Source organism: Columba livia, chromosome 2 (genome assembly GCF_036013475.1).
Source record: "Columba livia isolate bColLiv1 breed racing homer chromosome 2, bColLiv1.pat.W.v2, whole genome shotgun sequence".
In the NCBI taxonomy this organism is placed as follows: Eukaryota; Metazoa; Chordata; class Aves; order Columbiformes; family Columbidae; genus Columba; species Columba livia.
In genome coordinates this window covers 132,537-133,487 of record NC_088603.1, presented here as the reverse complement: position 1 = coordinate 133,487, position 951 = coordinate 132,537, and positions in this window count along the sequence as shown.

The following is a 951-nucleotide window of genomic DNA, read 5'->3' as shown; positions in this document are numbered from 1 at the left end:
CCTTAAGCATTTGGTTTCTTCCATTTCCAGTGAAGGATTTGGGGGTGGGGTTTAGGGTTGAGGGTGGGGCTGAAGGTGTGGGCAGGGCCACTGCCAACCCCACCTCCCTCCCAAGCTCTCCCCAATGTGCCTTCCCAAAGGGGTGTGCCCTAATCAGGCCCCACCCCCTTTCCAAGCACCTCACCCTCCCAGCTGGGCTCCTCCCCCTTGACCCACACTTCCACCCCCATTGGTGGGCTCCCTGCAGGGGGTGTGGCCTACAGACCTACAACTCCTTCCCCTCCCCTGCTGAGCCATGTACCCGACAGGGCATGACAGGGGCAGACAAAGCTCAAGAAAGACCAACAGAGCCAGGCAGGGCCTGAGAGAGCTTGAGAAAGTCCAACAGAGCCCGACAGGGCCCGAGAGAGTTTGACGGATCCTCACAGAGCCTGACAAAGCTTGGCAGAGCCCAACAGGACCCGTCAGGGCCTGACAAATCTTGTCAGTTCCCGATAGAGACTCAATGTGTATGACAGAGCCCTGGGGGTCTCAACAGAGCCTGAGAAATCTTGACAGGGCTCAGCAGACCCCAAGAGGTCTCGACAGAGCCCTACAGAGCCCATCAAAGCCTGACAGAGCCTGACAGACCCAAGAGGTCTCACAGGGCTTCACAAAAACCAACAATGTCTGACAGAGCCCAACAGGAGTGCAGGTGCTGTCACTTCCAGTGAGGGTCCAGGTGATTTGATAAGGGTGGTGTGTGGGGCCTGGGGTGATTGACCCCTCCCCTTTCCCAGGGGATTGTGGGAAGGGGTGGGCGGGGCTCAGGGTATTTGAGCCCCAGTCCCCAGGTGGGGAGCTCATTCTGCTGCTGGGCTGCTTGGGTGCTGGTTCTCTGCTGCTCCTTTAGCAGTCGGCAGCTTTTGAGCTGTTTAAGCTACACGGGCAGATGTGTTTGGAGAAGTGGAG